The 25,880-nt window shown below is 37.0% G+C and overlaps 1 protein-coding gene across 21 annotated transcripts in view; it reads right to left on the bottom strand.

Moving 5' to 3' along the window:
• COL3A1 (collagen type III alpha 1 chain) overlaps positions 1–25,880 on the bottom strand; it is a 133,977-nt gene that overhangs the window by 67,269 nt on the left and 40,828 nt on the right. For 6 of the 21 annotated variants that reach the window (XM_046943507.1, XM_046943519.1, XM_046943516.1 and 3 more), the window contains 4 exons: positions 16,525–16,654; positions 15,786–15,888; positions 12,344–12,451; positions 8,618–8,676 (listed from right to left, as the gene is read on the bottom strand). The exons of 6 other annotated variants lie outside the window; for them this stretch is intronic. The gene's annotated coding sequence lies outside the window, so the exon portion shown is untranslated. Of the gene's footprint in view, positions 1–8,617; positions 8,677–9,043; positions 9,065–10,571; positions 10,670–12,343; positions 12,452–15,785; positions 15,889–16,524; positions 16,655–25,880 lie in introns of all 21 variants that reach the window. 9 more of the 21 variants (XM_046943506.1, XM_046943504.1, XM_046943511.1 and 6 more) reach the window with 9 other exon arrangements.

Below are 25,880 nucleotides of genomic sequence, written 5' to 3' on the forward strand. Positions count from 1 at the left end.
ACAGGAAATTGGTTAATGCTTACTGTTGATGCATTTCACACCAAAGAACTGATGCAGAAATCTTTGTTAAAGATAAAAATCTTTGTTCCGTAATTTCTGAGTAGTTCCAATTGCTACCATGTGAATACAGAAGCAGCTTGACAATTAAAATTGGCTTGCCTAACGCATAACTCTGTGTGAAGAGGAAACACTGCACTTAGATGAAAGAAATTGAAGACTGAGTAGAAAACAAAAAACAGTGATCAGTGTTACAGTGCTCTAACTAATACTTCTTAGCTAAATATGCTCTCATTCAGTCAAAGTGTGACATGGATCTTTTGTTTCCCTGGAGATTCTCTGCCTGCTCAAGTACATTTGAACATCTCATCCTCAACAACCTACTGCTCGGGATAGACACCTCCCAGAAAGCTGAATAGCTTGTGATTCAGCACAATGAAGAGCCTGTAAATAAAGCGTTGCAATTGCTACTTAGATCAAAACTTGCTTTCATTCAGAGCTTAGATGTACAGATGTATTTCTGTAATGTATGGTTGATATGGAAATCACACTTTTATTGAAAATGTCCAGTTTACTAAAATGTGAAACTTTAGAAGTGCTTGTATGTTCTACTGATGACACTTCCACTTTCTGCTGCCTATATTCTACTTGCAGTATGATTTGAATATAATGGTACTCTCAGATACAGCAAAGATCAGACAAGAAAAGTGCTACTAATAGTAGGATCCACAACAGCCTATTTTGTGCATGATTTGGCTAAAAATGAGTGAATAACCTGTTGAGCACTACTACTCACACTTCCTGCATGCTACTTTAATCACAGTACTGCAAAACAAAATTTTGGTAGTGTTTGTCCACACACAAGCTTTATAACATGCAATTACAACACAGCATGCTGTTGGCAAAAACAATAACCTTCATCAGAGACAATAAGTGTGCCCTTTTTTAGTAAATTCTAACATAACTGTAAGTTTTTGAATTTCTGCGCCATCCTGGACCATCTGTGGAATAGATTCTGGATTGGAAGATGTCTGTGCAAATCCATCCTACTTCGATGAGGCCAGTCTGCGGATATAAGTAACAACAGATAATGATAATGTGTGGTGTGGAAGCAGCCTCTAAGCGGACTCAGAGGTGAATTGTCCACGTTGACTATCAGGCAGGAAGAAGCTGCTGCTGCTGGTTTGCTACTAAAAACATTTAGTAACTTTATAGATTTCTAAAAGGTGCTGATTTAGAAATGAAGTATCAAAGCCTCAAAGTAATAGGACTAAGTCACAAACACATATCCTACAAACATGACCAGTTAAATTAAAGCTGCTCTTGATGAATTTAAGGCAACACGATGCAGTCTTACAGGATTGTAGATCCTAGCCCACATGTTTTCTTCAGGGATGTGAGATGCTACCTAAGGGAAAATATATTTCCCGGTGGCGTGGGAAGTGTTATATTTCATACTGAACTTTTTGTAAAGTTTTGTGGTTTTTTTTTTGTTTGTTTTTTTTAAACTGGCTTCTACAACACAAAACACAACACTTAGCTTTGGTAGACAGTATTGCTCCTTGAATTGGTGTTTCTTTCTTCTTTAGAAATTCGAGAAAGTCAAAGGAATAAGGCATTCAAAGCCAGGCTGCATGTGGCTTTGTGCAGCCTGGTCTAGTGATTGGCGACCCTGCACATAGCAGGGGGGTGGAAACTAAATGATCATTATGGTCTGTTTCAATCCAGGCCATTCTATGATTCTAAGATTTTGGTAAATGTATGTTTTATGTCAGAGATAATTTCAGTTGACATTTATGATCAGTGATATAAGTAAGAGTTGTTTATAAAATACATGCAGGAGCACACTTCAAGAGTTAAGTAAAGAATTGCAAATTAAAGTAAATAAATGAAAAATAAAGAAAACAAACATTCTTACATAGTTACTTAAAATTCCGAAGACCCTTAAATGGGGTAAAAAGACATGAACTAATCTGAGGGGTGATTTAGTAGAGTATTAGACAGAAAACAACAGCATATGAGAGGAAATCCCTTGACTGACTTCTGATATTGACCCCAAGTAGCAGTACGTAAAGTTTGGTTTGGGAGCATATTAAAGCAATTTTAAACCAGAGGTGATGGTGAAATGACAGCCTGACAATGGAAGAAGAGAATATAGAAACAGAGCAGAATAGCATATAATACAAAAGCAATTCCCTTATAAAAGAGCTGTTGTCACAGATTAGTGTGAACAGCTAGTTGTAAGGCTGACATGCCTCGAAATAGAAATGAACCTTATTTTTAAAAAATAGATGTGAAAAGATGTACAAAAACAGCCAATCTAATGTCAAAACCTCAGGCAGATTAGATGAAAGTTTTAAAGCAAAAATGTACTGATCATTTGGTAAGGAAACAGAATAGGACTCTTAACTAGCTTAAAAATGTTGAGGACATGAAATTTAGAAGTGGTTGGCTACTGCTGCAGCTTAAACTACTTTTTGGAACAGGATTATACAATTGTGAAGGTTGCAGGGGCTGAATGCTTCCATACTCCCATCTGCACATCACCATAGACTTTTGTTTGGAAACAAAAATAAAATAAAAAACAAGTAAATCATCATAAGCCCTTTACAGAAAGTACCGAAGAAAGAATTTAAAGTGGGTATATTTACTAAGTTAAAAGAACAGGCTGAATTACAACCTTTGGAATAAGTATGACAGTTACGTTAATCTAATATGGTCTGTGTCTCACTTGCTCCATCTCCATGGCAAATTTCATCTGCAGGCAAACTTCTTGCTCATGTCGTAAGCTAGGGACATGAAGACAGTATTGAAAAGGTCTCCTCTAGAAGAAAAAACTTCAATTCTATTTTGGTTTTTAAAATTCTGATGTCTGCAATTGTGAAAAAGAACATGGTGTGTTATTTACATCTAAGCACCTAAGATTATACCAGTAACAATCCTTTTGGCTTGGCTTTGTCACTGATAACTCTGATGTACACATAGCTTTATGTAACCTACCAACTTAGTGTATGTTTTGTTTCTGCAATCATAGATATCTTGTTACTGCTTCATACACTTCCGTATGCTGTACAGTATATAACTCATTTCCTTCATTTCCCCTCATTTCCCTCAGAGTATTCTGTGAAACACTCTGCTGTAATAAGACTTTAAAGATGCTTCAGACACATTCAAAATCTTGAATGTTCCCTCTTATAACCTCTGTTTTACATTATTTTTTTAACAGTTCCATTGAGTCCTGTAATTTACCAAGGAATATATTCATGTTTCTATATGTAAGCCTAAACGCTAGATGCCTACGATTTACAAGAGAAATCATCCAATTCATATATATTTCTAGCCTTTTAAGACTAACATAGGCAAGCATTCTCACTCTAACCTTATTTTGTAAAGGAACAAATACAACAGGAAATCTAGGTCACCAATTAAAAAAAAAAAAAAAAGGCACTTTTCTAGGTAAAATGACTTTGTAAATATCTATTGCCAAACACCCATTTCATGTTAAGAGACGCTTCTGTAGCTTTACTGGAGAGTTGTGATTTAGCAATGAGTTAACCACTCCATACTACATGTTCTTTCCCTCACTGAATGTGCTACAAGGTCAGAAACAGACTAAATTTCACTTAACACTCTCCCTTAAATGATGAAACATGGTATGTCATGGATTTTTCTACAAATTCTGCATACATCGCTTAGCACATGAACATTATTTTCCTTGTACTGGATCAGACAAAAGCTACCTTCAGCCCCACGTGCTGGCCTGAGTAGTGACCAACAGCAGATCCCTAAAGAAGAACAAGAAAGATTCTAGCAAGAACAGGGTAATTATAAACTGATACCCTTTGGCAATAAGACTGCTTCTAGTGATCAACAGCTAAGGGATTTCCTAAACCACAAGTGATGTTTTGCGTTTAATAGCTTCCAAATGTGATTTCTATATATATATATACATATATATATATTTTTTTTTTACTGTGAATCTTCCAAGAGGGATGTGAATCTGTACAACCAGCGTTCAGAAGATGCCATGGCAAGGCCCATAGCCTTGGCAGTTTGAACTACATTTCATGAAGAAATTATCTTTTGTGCAGTTTGATAAGGCTATTTGAAAGTTTCATTGGGTACCCAATGTAGTTCAAGGCTGCACATGGTCATTCCTTATTCACCTCTTTTATTCACCTCTGTAAAATCTTCCTCTAGCTGTTTGCCTCTCAGGGTCTCTAAACAACATGCAGGAAGACAAAAGTAATAAAGTGCTCTGTGATTCAGCAAAAAGGGCTTAAAAAGAAATAGAAAATTTCCTTTCCCCCCTTTTTTGTTTATCCCCATAGAGTTGTTTGTATGTTCACTGTTTGGTAAAAAGAATATGGATGATCCTGCCAGGAATGAAAGCCACAGACTTTTCAAGTAAGCTGAAAGCAACAATGAGGCTGGGTAAGAAATGGACAGAGAAAAGAAGCGCCAGAATATTTCCTGTAAATTATACTGCAATGTTTTCATTTCAGAATCATTTCTGTGGTGCTTTGTGACCTATATTTTTAAATCATTTTTAGAATTATAATGCAAAATTGCACAATCAAAGATTACACCACTGTTCAAAAACTGTATGTTATGTAAACACTCAAAACCTCTACAAGACCCAGAGTGAACAGTTTGGTCTTATAGGCAGTAATCACTGGAACATCCAGAATATCTTCTTTTAGAAAAATCAACTGTTTTGATTATGGTTGCTGGAATTAATAAGGATGAATCATATGACACACTCATTGGAAGCTACCAAAAGACAAACAATAATTTTCTAAAAAAGAAAACACAACAATATAAATAAACTTCCTATCATGGTTTATGCATTCTGATAAACTACGAAGAGAGAAGGAAGATAAACTGCTAAGCAGAGTACTCTCAAAACTGACCTGAAAGCTACCTCATGTGCAATAATTTTTATCTTTTCAAAATATAATCCTATGAGATAATCTTCCTCGAATTAGCTAAAATATATTAAAACTTGTTCAAAGTTGTTTACACTTACAACTGCTCCTTCTCATTTATTTTTACTGAGATTATCCCCAGTAAACACAACAGTAAACTATGTTTACTGTTCTCAAAACTGAAAAATATGATAGGAAATTTTTTAAGGCAGAGATGAGTAAAAGTCGCTATTGGACTCTAATGGGTTACAGAATACCCTCACATGAGAATGCAGAATTTATTGCTACAGGATATGGTAGTGGTATTAAATCTTACTTTCTCTAGAGATGTCTTCTCAGTGTGTAAGAGGAAGATTTTAGGCTTAAATGTTAGTTGAGGATGGGAAGGATTTCTGATGCTTGTAATAAAAGAAATATACAAATGTATCAGTTTAAAAAAAAAATCTACAGTTTTCTGTGCAATCTTTCAAGAGAAGGATTTTCCTCACATTTGCCTTGAATTTGATTTCATCAAAATTGATTTGATTTGATGAGCTAGAGCTGCACTAGAGCTGGTTGTGTTTCTCTCTTTGGTCTAAGAATATTTATATACCAGGGAAGTTACATATATCCTGTTCAAGGTTGTTATGTTTAGCTTTCCCATACTTCCTCTTCAGTCTATAAAAGCAATGAAGGTATTATAGTAAGACAAAGTTCAGCAAAACTACTACACTTAAATGATAAATACTAGAATAATCCCACTTTGGTCAGGGCACTTCAAAAAAGCTCCTCTGGATCATGGTCTAAAGCCCTACCTTCTAGATTTTAGCCTTATCTATGCAAGCTAAGTTTAACATAATCTGTTAGTTTAAGCTTCATTTATAATTAAAAGTGAATCTTTCTTAGAATGCAAATAGTTTTATGTAAGGAAAAAAAGTGTAACTTAGAAGTGGGATTAAAATATTGGTGTATTTATATGTTTTAACTAAATATTTCGTGAGATATATCAGTAACAAAACATGCAAGTACTGTAGTCTAGAGGAATACTCTTCTTGTGCAGACTGCTTAACAAGCAACAGAGATGGACTACAACACAAATGATCAAGAAAGCCATCCTGTGGAGTTCATGAAAACATTGTTTGCTACACATAACCAGGACTAGAGGGAATGGCTTCAAGCTGCACCAGGGAAGGTTCAGGCTGGACGTTAGGAAATACTACTTCTCTGAAAGGGTGGTCAGGCACTGGAATGGGCTGCCCAGAGAGGTGGTGGAGTCACCGAGTCTGGAGGTGTTCAAAGAGTGTTTGGATGTTGTGCTGAGGGATATGGTTTAGCGGGAACCATTGGTGAAGGACGAATGGTTGGACTGGATGATCCTGTGGGTCTTTTCCAACCCTAGCGATTCTATGAAATAATTGCTTTCTATGTGGTTAACAATTTGACTTCTTTCTCTTTTCTGCCCACCTAAAAGCCAAGCCGGAGAACTTGGTTTTCAGTTTGCAGTCAGTGAGAATTTTGCCTTTGCGATAATGGAAAATAATAAGCACATATATCTATGTACACATACAGATTATTTTAAGTATGTGAAGATTAAAGCTTGCGTGCTTCCTGTACAACTCCATAAACCCAGAATTTTACAGGACAGAAGAGGGAGATTTTAAAATAAAAATAATTTACTTGGAAAAAAAGTTTAATTATCTATACTCAGTATTAATTGTGTCGGTTTTCCCAGCTATATTTTGGTGTAGACATTTTTAGGACGAAGGGCATTAAGAGAGCTAGTTTCTGAACTTAGTAACAAAGGTCTGAACCTGACAAATGCATCATACATTTTAGAGGAAAGTTTGGGCGCTCAGTATCTTCTGGGTTCAGTCCATCGAAAGCTAGTCTAAACTAGTTTTGATTGCTGGGAAAACACACTTTCAGAGAGCATTATGAACATAGCGAAAAAAAGGTAATTTTAAGGAGTACAGGGAACTGAAGTGAACAAGAGTAGAGTAAAGGAAAAGAGACAAGGAAGTCCGAATTATTTAGAAGACTTCTCTTTTGTCCTCCAAAGACTTCCAAGAGGCAATTTAATCTTCTGCATTAGAAAGTAGTGGGACATCTGTTACTTTTTGGCTAGTATGTAAAATCAGGGCAGGAGAAAGCAAGAAGAGACAATAAGAGGAAGTAGACCTAAAAATACTTACGAAGTACATATCTAAGTTTGGAATAAAAACATTCTGGAGTAAGTTAATAAAACACATTTCTTCCATATTTCTTAAGTGATGAGAGGACTATAAAAGAATATGCATAGATAGTAACGTTGGCCTTTATAAACTGGTGTAGGATTTTAAGTGCCATTGTTTTCAATTAGTTATATAATAGCCAACTCTTCCATGAAACTGCTGTAACTCCAGTTTCCCTTTTTTCTTTCTCCATATCTTGCCTTGGACATCACCAAAAACCATGCAAGATTCAATAAAACTTTGTTGTGTGGCATAAGGAGATCATAAATGGATGAAAAAATCTTATTTCCACTTATGCCCTTCTCTAAAATATGCAACTAGCTTCCCAGTGATGATGGATGAACGCAATACCCAGTTCAGCCTGACAGCCAGGAATTCTAAGTAGCTTAAACTGAATAATGGCATACTGAAAAAAAATGTGTAATGGAAGGAAGCATCTAACGTATGTCTCACTTTACAAAGAAATGAAATACCTAAGCAGCTTCCCTAACCTGAGCAGAGCCAAATTCTGCCTTCAAATCCTTACCTCTGCATTGGTTTCCACTGACATCATTTGACTGTGTAGGTAATTGGCCATGCAAGCAGATTTATCTGCAGGCTATGGGCCAAGGTTCACGTCTGGTGGGTTGTCTGGCTTGCGCTATTCATCTGGGAGTCTTTTTAGTTTTGGATATTAAACTTTGCTGCTCAGCCCCCAGAAATTTTCCTTTCTCATTCATCTCTCCAAATGACTGCTGAAAGTTTGGGCTGGAAAATGGCAGAGGCAGCAAGACTTTGAAAGTTTTAGCGTGAAGCAAGACTTTGACCTTATCCTAAGCCCACTTGAACCTTGACCTTGCATATATTAAAGAAAACACAATTATTAACAGAAAGACTTAAATTCAAGTTTAAAACAAAAAATAAAAAGTGGAGAGGAATGACAAACATTAGAAAGGCTGTTTCTGTATGTGGCCTTTGCTGTCTCTGTTAAAACACAGCCCTGAAAGAAATTCTAGTCGTATTGTTCCTTCCTGCATTTCCAGCAAGGCAGTAAATCAGAATGTGCTACTTGGAAAGTTAGTTACAGAAGTCTAGTTTTTTTGATGGCATTTACAGAAAGTTGGCGCGCCCTTAAAGTACAGAGGTCTCTCTGAAAGTAAGGCCCCTCATTTATTTCCATGGAAATTACAACTGATAAAAAGAACACAATAACACTATTTAATAGAGCAAATTACCAGCTACAAAACACTCTCCTTCAACAAAGCCACTACCATTAGTTGTGCCTTTTCACCAGCAATGAACACAAGCCTTCATGCTGCACTCAAAAATCTGCATGGCCATGGCTTGTCTTTCACCCTGCTGTTGCCACTGATGAAACACACCACCCAATGCCTCACTGTGCTCACAGACACTCTTTGGTCTCTATAAATGTTCAGCAAGCGTCCATGAACGTCAGTGGGTGCCACTGCAAACTTTTCCACACGGAGGAACACAATGACATACCTTTGCTTCATGTCAGATGTCATTTTGTCAGACTGCCCCTCTACTGCTATCTGTACACACTGCAACAAAATGTAATGGAATACTGTCAGGAAGGTTTAACCTCAGCTGCCACACCAATATCTGCCTCTGTGAGCCAACACAATAAAGTACGTGGCATCACTTTTGGAGCAGCTCTTGTATAATTATGAACTTAAATACAGTATATAAAACAGATTCATGCTATGACGTGATTAGAAGTAGTTTTAAAAGAAAATGATATTTTAAAATAAGAATTTGTAATGGTGTTATTTATGATATTATTTACCAAAGTCAAGAACAAAATAATTCATCAAGAATCCTTGTATTTCATTTATGTTAGAAAAACTTGCAACCAAAAAAAAAACCCAACAAACCACCCATTGAAAGCCACTCTTCTGGCATGCTTACTTCTATTACTTGCAGAACATCCTGATGGGAGAAAGAGAACAGAACTGCTTAATGTTGAAGATTTGACTCATTTTACATTCTTGAGCTTTTTGCATTTGATCCTGATTTACAATTTCAGAGGGATGTTTCAAAACTATTTTCTTTGAGTGATTCATTTCTACTGTAGTGGAATATCACAGCAGAGCTTCTGGCTTATCACCATGATACTGATAATTTTAAATAAGACATTAATAAGCTGTAAAATTAATAATACATTTCCATTAATGCTTTACAGACTTTTAGAGACAGAGGGAAAAAAAGTGATAACCAGAAGCTGGTACTGAGCATGTCTTCTACAGCACAGATCCTTCCACATTCCTTGAAAAAATATTGGGGTCAAACTATTACTTTAACCCAAAACTGTAACACCTTCAACATTCATGGAGTCATAGATACTCTGACCAACTCATCACAGTCTCTCAAGTATATCAAGTATAGTGCTGCATAGAACACTTAGAAGCCAAAACAGCTACCATACCTGAGCTGAAGTTCAGCTCTTGGTGATAAAGCAATCAATTTACACAACATCTTGCTCTAGAGCATTTCCAGAGCATTCTGGATTCATGAATTTGAATAAGGTTCATGCTCCTATGACAATACTGCCAAGGGCTGCTGAAGTTGTCAATGCCTACTCTGGCAGTGCTCTCCTGGCATAGACCTAGGTAGCTGCTCTCCTCAAAGTGCTCCTCTTGCGGTCTCTCTCATTTGGCTTAAAAATTGTAGTGACTCAGCTTGCCAAACTACAACTCTGCTGTATGTGTGTTTTTAGCATTTAGGCAACTGGGCCAGATGTGTCTGTAATTCTCCCATCATGACAATTGTAAAGGTTGAAAAAACAGAGCACAGAGCTGATGGTTATACTTGGCTGATGTAAATGCTTTCCTATACCTCTTCACCAGTCACTTTTAATAGCAACAAAAAGCAATAAAAGTTTCAGTGAATGAGAAATCACACATAGAGGGAGGATTCATGCCTAGTTTTGTACTCCAGTTTCTTTTCATACAAATTTGAGAATGTTTGCCGCTGTGATTCAGCTCACGGTGGAAGGGAGGAAAGCCATGACTTTCAGTTTACAACACAATTGTCCACATGAAGATGAAAACTGGGTTTCGGATTTCACCTCGATTGAAGTAGAAAAGCTTAATGCACATTGAAGTAGTGCTGAGCACGAAGGCTCTGTGACCGCTGAAATGAATGTCCTCATCTGTTTCTCCCTCCTCCTTTCCTACTTAAAGTGCAAAACTACCTCAGAACACCAGTTTTGACAAAAATATTTGTCATGAGGCAGCATATCAAAGCTGCATCTGTTGCCTCAGCCTGTTTTCCCTCTATTTTTTACTTCTGATGTAAACTGGGAGAGGGTCACTGAATGCAGAGTAATATAAAGAATTTATATTAATATTAAATTTAAATTAAATGAAATTTGCTTGCGATGTTTTCAGAGAAAATACTTTTTGTCAAGCGATGGAACTTCAGATTAGTCTTTTACCTTCCCAGATGACTGTTTTTATTGGCTTATTTTTAAGTGGTTGCTTTTTTTCCTGCTCTTCCTTCCACCTTGCTTCACAGGAGTTTCGTAGGGCCTGCCTAGATTTAACATAAATCAAGAAGCCTCATTTCCAAGTGTCACTGCAATGCCAGGGAGACTGGCAACTGCAAGAGAATATCTGCTAATATCTTAAAAAAAAAAAAAAAAGAACAGATGTGCAGATTTTTTTTTTTAATTGGATTTCAATGGATGTAAGGTCTGCTTATTTAGAACCTCATGTCCTACTAGTTTCAGTCAAATTTGGCCACTTAAGCAAGACTGACTTACTGAAAAGGTCTGAATCAAAGACCATTCACAGGACTGCAAATAAAAAGGAAATTACTCTAATTTACTAAAAGTTTGTAGAATGTGGGATTGAATCTTTGCCTCCCACATTGGCTATTTGTAACATATACTTACACCAGCCTTCATTTCAAGAATAAAACTGTTCAGGTTGTTTTGCATATAAAGTATTACTAGTGCCAGGAATAAATACACAAATTTTATTTCATGCCCCTGAATAGATCTTTTCCAGGTTTAAGTATAAAGTACCTTGAATCACAACTTGATTTACTTAATACAGACTTCAGTTAAAAAAAAAAAAAACAAACACAGAAACATCAAGAAAGCAGAAATAGAACATATGCTGCTTCGGGTGAAGTCATTTCATTCTGTTACTCAGATCAAGTGACATAAAAGCTACAGAGGATCTAGGCAGACACATCTCTTACTGTTGGTAAGAGTAACTCAATGGCACTGTTCTTAAATTATAGTGGGAAATTAGGTTGTAGGCGCTTTGAATATTGTTTTTAAAGCATGTAAACTTTACTAGTAGTTCAGAAAGGACTTCATTGGATTTCATTAGCATCCAATGAAACTGCTGAGGTCAAAGTTGGAATGAAGATGCAGCATGTAAAAAAAAAGCAATACCTAAGTGCTTGAGAACTGCAGCTAATTAAGTATGATAACTGAGATTAGACAGCAATATAATTTACAAAAAGGTTTGGCTGCTTATAATATATATATACACACATATATATACATATATATACATATACACACACACACATAGATATGGACTACATCACTACATCAATATTTTTTTAACCTAACAAGTTTTCTAAACCTAAACTCAGTCAAGTAATATATATCCAGCATTACCCTTTCTGATCTAAAGTGGGGAAAACACTAAATATTGAAGAAAAAACCCAAATATTTTAAAGGAAATTAGTATCTCCGCTTAAAAGATGTCTTCCTACTTGTACAAATAGGAATGCATTATTCAGAGAAGTTATTCTTCACCAACCAGGAAGAAAAAGATATTATTTACACCCATATGATTTCTATGTAGAAAGCACTCAGGCTTAGCTCACAGTAGGAAAACGAGGATGGGTCTTGAAGCACTGGAAAGACCAATGGCAACTAATGGTGCAATTTTTTTCCCTGGGGAAATGAAAACACTAGTTCTTACAGGATCTATGATCAAGTAACAGGAATCACATATATAGTTGCTTACTCAACAATTATAGAGGACATTTCCTTACAGCTTTAAAAAAAATACATGGAAAGTAGTCCCCAGCTGTCGGTGAGCTGGTACATGTGCTCATACATACACAGGTGTTCCTTTCTGTGATCAGTAACTCTTTTGACCCTCTTTAAATTATCACAGCTTTTAAAACTGGAAAGTTCTCAGCTTCAGAAAAATGTGTTATATACGCTCCTTGAGCACATACCTTGCATTTCAATGTTCCGCTGTCTAGTTCTTGGACCAAACTCAAGTAGAAAACAGGCTCTGAATGATCCAGATGAAGGCAGCTCTGGACATGCATGGGAACAATGCTCTGGGTATATAAGAGATTGTAATGTCAAACAAGAAGCTGCCTAGATGATAGCTTGAAGCAACATTTATTCTTTTTCTCAGGTTATCCAAGCCTTCCTTGGGGTGGTAAGCACTATTTCAGGTCTATATGAGCCTGCGCCATCAGCATGGGCAGTCAATTAATGCTTGAAGGAAGTAGGGCACTAGGATTAGCAGCACAGATTTGAATTTCTGGTCTTGTTTCTAGATGATTTGTTCAACACTTGGCCTCTACTGGTCCTGCCAGGCAGCAGGATTCAGCACCCCAAGTGCTCCACCATCCTCCTAGTAACAGCAGGCTGGGTATTGTGCAGCTGCTCAAAACAAATAAATCTTTTCCCGTTTCCTACACAACTCTCACGTTATTAATTTACTCACTAGTAAATTAAGTGTATCACACTCTGCTACAGGGTCATACAGGTTTTCTACATTTCTGTGTACATTTTCAAAAACTCTACCTGCAACTTTAAAACTAGCATTAGATGCACAGGCATATACAAAATGCAAATTGAAGAGGTAAAGTCATCTACATTTGTTAGATGACTTTTTAGAAATTGTTGGGTGTTAGTATCATACAATGATAAAAGAAGCATTGCACATTCTCCAAATAGCTTATGCAAACGGAACACATGAAGAGAGGAAAGTCCATTGTCGTGCTGAAGCTTTGCTCATACCCAGAGCTTACCTTGCAGTGAAACTGAAAAACAAAGACCGTTCTCTTAGGGCAGCCGTCTTATAAATCACACAAACCTCAAACCCTATAACAATTTGCGTGCTCGGGAAGCTAATGTGCTTATTTAAAGCTGCATGCACATACATGAAAAATTCAGACCATAATAGGATACTCTCTTTTAAATCCTGCTTTCCTAATCAGTAATCTATCTTGGACAAAAATAAGTGTTGATTTTCTTGCTGAACTTTGCTTAAGGCATTCCAGACTGAAGCTAATAGCACAGCTAGCAAAACTATTATAAAATATGAAAGGCAAACCAAGAAGTTTTGTAAAAAATAAATAACTAAATAAATAATGTACATTTGATTCTCCTGTAACTCAGTCACGCAGAACATGGTATGATTCTCCAACCAAGTTTTCACTGCTGCTAGCCAAATCAACAGTTTGCATTATTTCTAGCATCCCGTATGTGAAGCAGAACACACAGATGTATGCCTGTCAGCTTTTCCAGTGAAACTTGCAAATATTTTCCTTCCACAGTGAACTAGGTCCTTGACTCAGTGTCTTACTAAGCAGACGTTATTCATTATAACACATCACAGCTGTAATTCAGATTTCATTTACATTACTTTCTTTCAATGAGTCAAACAGCACATTTAGATGAACAGAATACCACATCTATAATACGTTCTACAGGAAAGAATGGAAAATTACTCATGCTTTTTAAAGTTCAGAGGGTTACAGAGATGGCTTTCTCAGTGTGCCAAGCCTACCTACACTTCATTTTAAAACATCAACTTCATTTAATAACACTACTGTCTCTGTATGGGTTTAACACTATCATGTTCCATTGATTATAATGCTGCAGTTTTAAATGCTGTCCCCACACAGCCTTCACTATCACATACAAACAACAGGACTGCTTCCTTTCTCCTGCCCCAAGAATACAAGAACATGGAATATACTGGGTGGAGAGCTATTTCGGTTTTGCTTCTTTTGCCAAAGGCTTATTATTATAATGGATAAAATGAAAACAACAGCAGCATTCATAGTGAAAAAAAGTAAAAAAGCCATCATTGCCTTTTTTCTAATATTATTTTTGGTTGTTGCTGTTGATTTTACTTTGTTTGAACTACCTCCTTTACTTTTACAGTATACTCCGTTGATGCCATACAGAGGTTTCAAGATACTTTTTAGTATAGATCTCAATAAATAATTTGTTGTTTCCAAAGTGCATTCCCACCACCCAGCACCATCAGGGCTCCCTGAAGTTCACAAAGGACAGACCTGCAAGAAAGGTGCACTACCATGACAAATTTCTCTACAGTTTAAGATAAAATCCAATTTCCATTCAATTTCATGCAATATGCCAGCTATGCAATTTCAGGAGTAAACGGAAGCCCCAGAACAGGTTGCAAGGTGAGCTCCACAGACACCATACTGCATAGGTATGATGCAATAGGAAATGGGGATTTGGGCCAGGCAAGGGCTAGGAAGTGTCAAATTTTTCACAATATATCAGACATCTAAGAATCAGTAACTACAGTGCAGCTGCTAGAGAGCTGACTGTATGATATCCTTATATTTAGCCTTACCTAAGCAAAAGAAGCCTGAACTCTTCAAACAAAGGATTTATAGATGAATATTGTTTATTTGAATAACACTCAATGCTGGGTCTGTCCAAACTGCAGGTGGTATAATTTGTTCATACAGGGTTAGTTTAAATAAATATAAAATCCTGTCCTCTAAGACTCTGTATAAATGTCCCTCAGGAGATAAAATAACTACCTAACCTATTTCCATTTAGACCTTAATTTTAAGACTTCAAAAAATGAGACACTCACAAAAAGGGCCATAAGTAGGAAGTCCCGCCTCAGTGACACCCAAAAGCTTTGTAGAAAAAACACCACATGTACTATCCTTTCAAAAAACAAACAAAAAACAAACAAACAAAAAAAAACCCAAACAATAAAAAGTATTTAGGATAGATTTAGGATAGATTTTCACAGGCTAGGATGCAACCCGCAAATGCTCCAGTTTATTTTCAGAGAAACATTTTGATGAGAATTTACTCCTCACAGTTTCCTCCCACACTTTTGTTTCACCCAACAAATCCAAGAAGTTACTATAATGGTTAAATTATAGTTTAACTTATTTTGTTAAACACTCTTAATAGTCTTCAAATTTTACTAAGATAAAATGGAAACACTGATAAGATTTTCAAAAGCTAATTTCATCCAACAGTTAGATAATACCACTCACAGAGAGAAATAGAAACATAAATGGAATCAGTTGCCCACACTTCCTGACCTCCTAATTTCATTGACCTCAAGGGAGTACAATATGGTCTAAAAACCGAGCTTTTTACAAAAATCAATGTAGCCTTTAGAAGATTAATTAGATTTCGGAGGAAAATACATTCATTGTAATAAACTCCTTTTCAAAAAAAGATCATTTCTCGATGAAAAACAGATATGAAACTTCTATCAATAAATTATGGTCCCATGGAAGCAATAATGCTAAATGAGAAAAAGAAACAGTCCCCATGATAAGAGAAATGCTTATATTACAGACAGATTGTGTGTCTAGAAGGACAGCATTTCCTTATCTGCATAAGACATTGCTAAATTGACACTTCACTTACACAGAATGGCTTGGTTTGTAATGGACCTTAAAGATCACTTAGTTCCAGCCCTCTCCTCTGGTATGTATAATTCTCTCCCATATCACCTGCTTCCTGGTATGGCCTTTAAGAAAATATAGACAAATTTTCAGACTGGATTATCACATCCAAAACTGATGTTATTGCAACACAATTGCTCTATGCAATTCCACATTCAAAACAGTTCCAAGGATTTCTTCTTTCACAGGAAGAACTGATACTCACGAGATTAATATTTTGCAAAGGAACCTTTCAAGTGAAGTGGATTTTTATGGAAAAATATTAACACAAATTACTGAGAATACACAAGCTCCTTTACAGCAGTTGTGGAACAGCCCGTAGAGCAGAATAAAAATAATGCTTGATTGCATTAACGAAGTATTCCCAGTCATTCTTGTTTTACTCTGCCTATTTTAAAACTGAAATATTTTTATAGCAGTTTAAAAATAAACACTGCTTGGTTTCTAAAATAGAAACAAAAATATCCAGAGTAAAATAATAATTAAAAAAAATTCAGACTTGAATACATAATGCTTATATATCCACATGTGCACAGTTGTTTTTGGTTTTGTTCCTTTTTCCAAATTTCAACTTATCTGCTAGAAGCGAGCATCAATCTACAATTTCATACAAGATTATTCAGAGCAATGGAAATCAAAACAGGTAGGATAAAAATACATAACTGTCCATTATATCTTTGACACTTTGGGTTTGTACTTACATAGAAGGATGACTGTTTTTGCACTTGTAAACATTTATGTGACTCAAGCTATCCAGTAGTCGGCTGGGTTTTCAGTTTGTTTCTCCTTAAATTACTTTCTAAGCATCCCTGGCTGCATTTGTGTGAACTTCTGCAATTAAAGGAATGAGGATTAGCCTCTGGTTTTGCTGAGGTACAGTGCTTTCTTTGCATAAATATGACTGTTTTGATCCACTCTTCCTCCAGGTCTGTTATAGACCATTTACACTCCAGACAGCTTTATTGTAGTACCCTGATGAAAAATTTAATGCTCTTCGTTGCAATAATTTTCTTTTACCATTTATGCTTTTTTTTTTTTTTGGTAGCAGCTTGCAGCTGTGAGCATCAGAAGATCACTGTATAACCCAAACCCTGCAGCTGCAAAGATACGCCTACCTGAGAGAATGAAGCCCTAGATTTAAAAAATAATAACAGTAATAATAATAAAAATCACACTTCACAGCAAGGAAAGGAAGACCAAGGCTGTAACCATCTAATTTTCTTCAGTTTATATTTGCATGGCTGCTTAAATATACACGACATATAGACCATGCTAACGTATATGTGTAAGAACACTACTTTGGAAATATTCCAAATTCCTTCAGCTCTGTTATTTCATTTGAACTCATCACAAAACAATTCCATCTGCTTCTGGCTTAGGCAGAATTATGCCAGAGTGCTGACTAACGTGCAGCTTAGTTAAGATAGTTTTGAGAAGATGGCTGTAATAAGCATCAGCACTAACGCTTTATTCCCAGTAAGATTAAAGGAGTGGCTACCTGTTGCCAGCTGCCGCTAGGTGCAAGATGAACTCCTAAACTGTTTCCAGATATAGAAAGATGGAAACAGGGATTTTTGCAGAGAGGACACAGTCCCAACACATTTACATTCTTTGTCCTTTCATGGGTTCGAAATAAACAGAACTTCTGACTCATTTTTAAACAACACCTTCCCCAGCTGTCCGTCATGAATCATTTTCAGATTTATGTTTTCTTTGAAATTGGTATTTTCTCCCAAATTCCCATTAGCTTCCCCTTCAGGTCAATGTATCATAACTTTCATTTTTGTAGAAGCTTGACTATCCTTCTGTAGAAGTTAGGTCATCCTTCAAAGAGTCATTTTGCTGACCATTTTTCTGACCACTTTTACAGACTTTTTTTAAACACAGGTTTGAACCTGTAACATTCCCTCCAACTCATCCTCCATTCTTACACTCAGTCTTTCAATGGAACTGCATGAGAGATCTCTATAGATTGCCATCTTAGCAGAATTTCCTGTTTTTTTATACCCACTCTCCTACTCTGTATCTGCCTCTCCTCCTCAGCGCTTTCCATAACTCACACATTGTAGAGAGCAGCTGTGACACCTGGAAACCTCTTGTATAATACAAAGCATTGAAGACAGGGAAACAAAAGCATGCCATTTTAATAATATCTGATGAACTGAGATGGAATCAAAGGGCTATACTGAATGACACAGACACGTATAGGTGCTGTAAGCCTACAGGCACCTGTATGCATCTCTTCTGGTTGTAGTCCTGCTCATGGCTGTGTGGCCCTTCTGCCTTCCAGCTGATGATGTGCAAGCCATTCTTGATGTGGTAAAAGATTAAACTAGTTTGTGAGAAATCTCAAAGGAGGGGCCATCTTGGAAACAGTGATGAGAGCAGAATCACAGCAGAAAGCAGTTAGATTGACCTAGATTTTTAAAACAACTTGCCTTTTGCATGCAGTTAGCAGACTGTCAGCTGGAAGCAACTCATCATCTATCCAGAAAATAAACAGATCCTGAAGGGCTGTCCATGTCTATGTCTGCCTAAAATCAGCTGCCTTGGTTTAAGTCACTCATGTTTTTTAATTTCAATTTTTGTTCATCTAATATGCCTTGTGTCCCATAAACGGCTCCTACCATTTATAAAATATTGCAACAAAGCTTTTGGAAAGACAATTAAGCGAGTTTTATGCTCCTTATGGTACTTGCAGTCTGTATTAACATTTATAACACTGTGTCATTCTTCTTAAAAGATATCTAAAGAATGCATTTCTGTGTCTCACGCTTCCTTCTTAGAATGTATTACAAGCAGGCAATGAACACTACAAGCATGTTTTCTCAACCAGGGAGCAGATATTATTGGTGGAGCACTATAAGTAGCCAAGTCCAGGACTGCATTATTTTCAGCAGTATTTTCTACATTTTCATTCTTCAAATATCTCAGATGATAATCTTTCCTGCACTAATGACTATTTCCACCTTCTCAAAGACAATCCAAACCTGTGCTTGAAAAGGCTACAGAAATCAGTTTGTCATTTGCATGTTTTTTACCTGATGAAATAATTGATTATGAATGCTCACAACACCCCCATAGCATGCACTTACACATAAGGAAGTAGAAGAGAACTCACAGAAAGTGATTTTTGGCTGACCTTGCAAAGTTCAGGATTCTAGCCCACATTTCTTGTGTTTGACAAGTCGCATTACAAAAAGCACAGCAATTCAGTGATATTCCTAAGGAAACAATCAAGAACTCGTAGATTTTTCCTTCAAAACATGCACAAAAACATAATCTGGAAATGAAGCCATAAGTAAAGAAAGTTTTCTGTTGTGCTACTTCATTGTAGTAAGTAGATGGTCATTATTAATTGACGGACTTTTCATTGCTGTTGTTCGAAACCTCATCATCTCATGTACAGATAGAAGGCTTGTGTTTTTTTCCCCATGTAACTCCAGACTACAAACACATGCTATAAGCGTATTAAAAAAGCAATTTAACATCCATTCCCCCTTTGTGGTGCTCTTTACACTGAGATGAAGGAAACACTGAAGCTTCTGTTTCAAAGGACTGCCTTGAACTTGTCTTAGTCCATGTGAAATATGCTTTGCACCTTGAGATTAAGAAGTCTGACCAAATGCAAAGGGGGAAAAAAAAATTACCTTCCCTGCAAGGCACATAGTAACTGTGCAGGTCTTTTCAAAGCCAGCAGTACTGACCACTGAACAATACTTGCAGGTTGATCTCTGCTATGGGGAAACAAACTGAACATCATCATTCCTAGTCCTTGATTTCAGTCTGGTCAGGAAAATAAGCTGGGGAGACCCAGCAACTCACTGTAGTTCTCCTGTGGGGGTCCCACAGGGCCCTGCTCTGCCTGCATCCTGTGAAAAGCTGAACAGGGCCATCTTCTAGCGTGCATGCCAGGATAAACTGGGTGGCCGAAGACCAGAAACTGGAGTGTGATGTGAAGTTAGAAGTTTAATGGTTTTTTGTTTTTTTTTTTGCTTGTCTAAGGTTAGGCAACTGCGCTCATATCCACAGCTTCCCTAGTCAGCTAATGCTCTTTTTTGTTTCTTTCTTCTGATGAGCTAAGATGGTGTCTTGCAGTATCACTTTTTGGCTCACAGCCTCACTAGAGTCAATTCAAAGATCAGCTTCCAGCAGTTTTTCTTCATGCTGGCCCATGCTCAGTTGTTTACTTTCACACCAATCTACAGTAATATTTCAGCCAAGAACTCTAGGCCCAAACCTGTCGACCTGACACCTACTTCAGGTGATTACACTTGCGCTTGTGTTTACACAGCAGCTCCTGAGAGGAAGTTGTGCTGCCTACTGTTATTATCTGAAAATGCATTCCAGTTTGCATCCCTTCATGCTTAATCTCAGTGGGTGATTAAGAAGTGGTGAATGATGCACTGCTACCACAGCGCCCAGAGGTTGTGCAGAGCTACGAGGTAGTCAGTCTTGTTTGACAGTTTCAGGCATCAATTGGCAGCTCTCAGAAGCCCTAATCTACATGAATTAGCACTATATCCATGTGTTTTCATACACTACAGAAAACCTGTGCCGTTTTATGGTCTGGATATCAAAGAACATTTCAGCAACAACTGTCTCCTCATTTCTCCAAGCATCTCACTACATATTATTTAAACATTCTTGATTTTCAATTCAAGGGTATTTCTCTGAAAGTTTTAAAGAGTAAATAGGAAAGAAACAGTAGAAAGTGCAATATATTTATAATTTTGATGTGATTTGAAAACAAGCATGCACGTCCATACTGGGATAGCATTATCTTTCAAACATTGTCACATTGATCTTAGCATCACCTGTATCACATTTGCATCAAGTGCATCCCCACATACTTCCATTTCTGGAGCTTTCCACAGCTCTAGCTCCTTATGTTCAAATAATCCAGGACAACTGTGTCTTGCTCAGATGCAGAATCAAGGCAAGAGAAAGCAAGACTGTTAGACAAAGTAGTTCTGTCACTTCTGAAAATACGCAAGAGAAAAAAAGTCATGCTTTTTCTTTGAAAAACTTCAGCATTTCTAATCTTGGGAACAAAAAATTGATATCTTATGGGACCCATCCCAACATATCTTTCTTTTCTTGTGAAAATCCACCAAAACATACCCAACACACAAACACTCAAAACATGACAGCCTGCATGTAGTTATTGAATTAGCAACCACTAGGCAAATCCCAGAGACTCCATCAGACCTTCCAAGGATTGAGGAAGGATCTTCTGCTACTGAAGCTCTGGGCTGCACTGGACACTGCAAAGTCTCCCTCCCGTATTTTCAGTTATCTGTACTAGTGAAGTCTTTTGTCAAACTCTTCATTCCTCATAATAACACTTCACAATCATTATTTAACTGTTAGTCTCAGCATCTGTGGAAGCAACGTGCTGCTCAGCTTGACCTCAGTGATCTTAATCTATGCAGAAATCTGATGAGAATTCTCATGTTCTTGAAAGCTCTTATTCTATCAAGAAAACAATAACTACTGAAAACATAGCCACTGCTCTGGATGTTTTTGTCCATCAGTCCTCAGGCAAATATGGCAAGATTTACGGAGACTACCTGGAAATATTCTGGTTCTTATCAAGCAGCAGACTTGCATTTTTTTCCCCCTCTCTTTTCTTTCCAGTTCTCTTTAAGTGACTCAACCACTAATGTTGTTTAACCACAGTTTTTCTCTTTGTCAGAATGAGTTTCCATTGAACAGTACACCAGTGGGGGGGAGGAGGGGGGGGAAATGGGAAGGAAGAACCTAACTGCATTTCCAGCTTTGTATGTTTCCCACCAAAAAAAAAAAAAAAAAAAAAAACCACCTCAGTTTTAATAATGGGTATTTCAAAGCTACTTTGTTTAGTTCTAAATAATATCTACCCAGGGTTCTGAAGCCAGGAAGATGACTCAGAATGGACATAAATGGGTCAAGCAAAGTTATTTCAGCAAAGGATTGTCTTAATTAAAACCTTATTTACTTATTTTTGGTGATAGGAAGAGAAAATTCATTAGAAAATGAAATGAACGAAATCTGAAATTTCATCACCTTGATGAGGTCACACGGAGAAAGGTTTTGAATATAATGGGAGGGAAAAGGGACAAAAAAATAACTAGAAAATGACCAAATTAAAACTAGAAGCTATCTGCTCACTGGGAAACAAAATACCAAACAGAGCAGTAATAATACAACTTTCCTGTCCTCAATCACACAAAGCATTGATAAGGATAACTAGCTTATTAATCATCAGACTTCACTTGCTTTTAAATGCTCAGGCATCTTCTCAAATGAGGTATTTTACGCAGCAATCAAAGGAAACAGATGAAAGATGATTGAAAAGTAGAAAAGCAATTTACACTAAACATACATTAACAGGCTGGAAAGCAACAGACTCAAATATGCTAGAAAATTAATTTTCTGTAACAAATGTTTACTTAGACCCATATACAGTATTTGTTCATGTCGACTACCATTATACAGAAAATTTCAGAAGAAAAGTTGGAAGCACTTAAGAATTTTTCTAGTGACAGCTAAAACAAAACGTATCTGCAGGTTGGTTTGTCACAATGAAGGGGTCATTCACATGCAGAGATGGGATACACTGTTCTTGTGGTAGGGGTATATAAGAAATAAGCCCTATAGCTCCATCTACATTATACACTGATAATTATAGATGGGTGTGGATGAAATTCTAATACTTTGATATAGCAGTAAACAAATGAGGGAGCACAGTAATTCTGCAGGTCAAACTCATCTGCTCATCCAAAACAGACACTACTTGCACTTTCAAAATATTTTATAAAGAATACACTGGATATAGCATAGGATTTTTCTTGTCAAGATCAAGAGCAAATGTGTCAGTCAGCGCTACATGGCTAAGATACTCCAGGCTAACTGATCGCTTCAGGTGCCTAAGCAAGATAAAGACCTCTTTTACAGGAGGGACCACCCATCAACATTCTGAAGGTTATACTGCTTAAGATATGGACTCTTTTTCTGGATTTTGTCTTTACATATGTTGCCACTACTAATAACATTCTGGACTTCAATTGATTCAGCTTGTGATGATTGTTTTCTTACGAGATCAATAAGCAAATATTAATCTTGTAAACCTCAGCATTTCATTCAAAAAAAAAAACCAAGCAGATTTCTTATGTTGAAGACATGGGTAGATGATGCAGCCCATACATACCTGACATAACTGTGAAATGTTTGTATACTAAAACACGTTATCAAGCCTTACCCTTTATGAACATATAAGGACTGCACCAAGAGTTTTATTATGTTGGCTTACTATGTCAGAGGCAGAAGTTGGTGGTAAAGCAGTAGAGGTTGAACCTTCCTACCAATATTCCATTACGTTTTGCTGCAATGCAACAGATGGCAGCAAATGGGCAGTTTAACAAAATGAGTTCTGACATGGAAGCGCATACGAAGCAAAGGCTTGGCATTACATGCCTCCATGCAGAAAACACAACACCTACTGAAATTCATCAATGCTTGCTGAATGCTTACAAAGATCAAACAGAGGACGTGAGCACAGTGAGGCTTTGTGTTCCTTTCAGTAATGGCAACAGCAATATGAGAGACAAGTCAGGTTGTGGATGGCCATGCAGACTTTTACAAGCACGGCATGCAGATTCTTGTTCATCACTGGCGAAAATGCACAGCTAGTGGTAGTGGCTGTTGAAAGAGAGTTTTGTAGCTGAGAATTTGCTCTATCAAAGTGTGTTATTGTGCTCTTTGTATCTGATGTATCTTCCATGGAAATAGGAAGTATTACTTTCAGAAAGACCTACGTATTTACTGCAGTGATGTGTATCAGTAGTGCTTCATACAATAGAATTTACTGTCCAAACCACGCACTGTCCTTCCAACTATTTGCACTGTACCCTCCTACACTTTCAGTTTATCACTCTCATTTTGTAGTCTTATTTTCTGCTAGATGTTTCATTTGTGATCTTCTCCAAATTCAAATTCTCTTGACTGTAACAGATAGTTTTTTAAAGTAGGTGTAATGCTGTGATGCTATAATGTGATGGAAAGTACAGTGGTAATTAGAGCCATATATTTCTCTAAAGTATATTTGACCATGGGCCACTTGCAAGAGGCAGTGCAGAACATCCTGGAATTAACATCAGAGCAAGACGACCCATGAACATGCTAAAGCCCTACAATACTTGGGCTAAATTCTACCCTAATCTCTTGGTGCAGAATCACAGTCATGAAGTTAAGATTTCCATTCCCATCTAATCTCTATTTTTAACTTGTCCTGATTTTCCCATGGAGATATATTTTAACAAAAGAGAAAAAACAAAATGCTATATTATTCGCAGCAGCCTTGAAACTGTTTTGGAGAAAACATGAAATAATGACGCCAAAACATCTGAATCAGAAATTTTGAGAATTACCATTGTTTTGACTGTTCATAAAGTGGCTTGTACATTAGTAATACTAGTAAGAACAGGCTTGTTAGTTGTCATTTAAAAAGCATTAACTCTCAAATTACTTGGTTATGCTTGCTTGCAGCTTCTGAAAACCTAGGATTTTCTGTTTTGCTGGCTGTGTGGCAATACATTAAGTCTCACACCACATCATATGTTAAAAATGAGAGCCTTGATCTACTTTAACCTGCATTTGTTTTAGTGCAAACTGAGGGGATGCTAATGCGCTCAAGAGCAAAGCTGTTATTTTGAACAAAAGAGTGACAGACATAAACAGGCTAGACAACTAGTTGACGGCTGTATCAACAGAAGTATAGACAGCAGATCAAGGTAAGTGACTATTCACCTTTAAGCAGCACTTATCAGACCATGTTTAGAGTGCTGCATCCAGTTTTGGGGCTCTTCATTCTGGAAGGACATTGGTAAACTTGTCCTGAAAGGTTGAGGGAACTGGGCTTGAGCACCCACTTTGAGCAGAAGGTCAGTCTAGAGATGTCTTATCCTAAGTGCAAATATTAGTAAATACTTGTCTGGGACTCGGCCCAAAAATCCCACGTAAACAACAGTGTAAATGATAATCTGTGCTGCATCATGCTTTGGCTGGTCTTCGGTAAAATCCAAGGCATGTGCTTCTCATTCCCTAAGGTGATCTGTACCTCACTTAAACTTGGCCCTCTATTCCCTGGCAACAGTGGGTCCTCTAGAAGCTCCTACAGTGCTTTCTCCTCAGGTTGCTCACTTCACTATTGCAAAACTATATTAGGGATAGTTAGAAAAAAGGATGGAAATTAATCATTTTATAAAGGAATTTAAAAGCTGACCAAACAAAACCCAAATTAAGCTATTTCAATATTTCCCACTGTTATTACTGTTCTAGCTATATTGCATTACATGAAAAACTGAAAGCAGATCACTTTATCAGATCAATTAGATCTTTAAAGATTGTTGCCCCCGTGGTTGGCCTTTTTAGCCCGCTAAAGGGAGCTTCCAGTTAACAGATGACAATAATTTAACATGAGTGAACAAAAAAAGGAACTATCTGTATCTGCAATTAAAGGATTCCATGCTATGACCACACTCCAAGCCGTCTTTCGGAAAACCTCTACTAGGCCTTACTGTGCTTTCCTCACTCTCCACACTACTCACTAATCCGTGTAACTGACAGAGCCTCATTCTGCTTGGCACTGTGCTAGCTTGCACTAGAGACCTGGATTCTGCTCTAGGAAGTACAGACTTTCACTGCAAACCAAATACAATTGTAGGCTGAATCAAGGAATTAGAAAGTTCTACAGGAACAGCAGAATAATGCTATTTATGGTGAAAAACAGTAGTCATAAGCACTAAGTATATTTATCACTGAAATGTTCAAGCGAATACTGATGGGAGGTAGTTTTGGTGCCTCAATGCCATATCAAATTTGTCTTTGCTCTTCCATTTGCATTCTTGGAGACGAAGAGCATAACAGTTAAAACAGAAAACAAAATAATAAAAAAAACAGATCCTGGAGAGCTCACTCTTAATCTTCAGAAACATTATGCTACCACTACCACAGACATTCAAAGCACACCATTTAAACTTGCCATTTCTATGCACAATACACTGTGAACAAATTG

The sequence above is a fragment of the Gallus gallus genome, chromosome 7 (genome assembly GCF_016699485.2).
Source record: "Gallus gallus isolate bGalGal1 chromosome 7, bGalGal1.mat.broiler.GRCg7b, whole genome shotgun sequence".
In the NCBI taxonomy this organism is placed as follows: Eukaryota; Metazoa; Chordata; class Aves; order Galliformes; family Phasianidae; genus Gallus; species Gallus gallus.